Source organism: Oratosquilla oratoria, chromosome 27 (assembly GCF_046742065.1).
Source record: "Oratosquilla oratoria isolate Oo_2021 chromosome 27, ASM4674206v1, whole genome shotgun sequence".
Lineage (NCBI taxonomy): Eukaryota > Metazoa > Arthropoda > Malacostraca > Stomatopoda > Squillidae > Oratosquilla > Oratosquilla oratoria.
The window spans coordinates 5915608-5915897 of NC_134803.1; positions in this window are offsets into that span (position 1 = coordinate 5915608).

Consider the following 290-nt stretch of genomic DNA (forward strand, 5'->3'; position numbering starts at 1 on the left):
CCCGTGTGGTGCTTTTGGGTCCGGACCGTGATTTTTTTTATATTTTTATTATGTTGGTTTGCCATTTATTTGCCTTTTGTTATTCTTGTGGACAATTTGTAATCAAATTTCTTTTTGTCTTTCAGTCTTGGTTTTTGTTTTTGTTTTATCTTATGGTTTGATTTGTACTGATAAGGACATACAGGACATTTAGAGCGGTGACAGATGACTCGTGTAGTGCTTTTGTGTCTGGTCTGTGCCTTTGATATTTTCTTTTTGCCCCTTTTAATTTTATTTCTTATTTTCGGTGG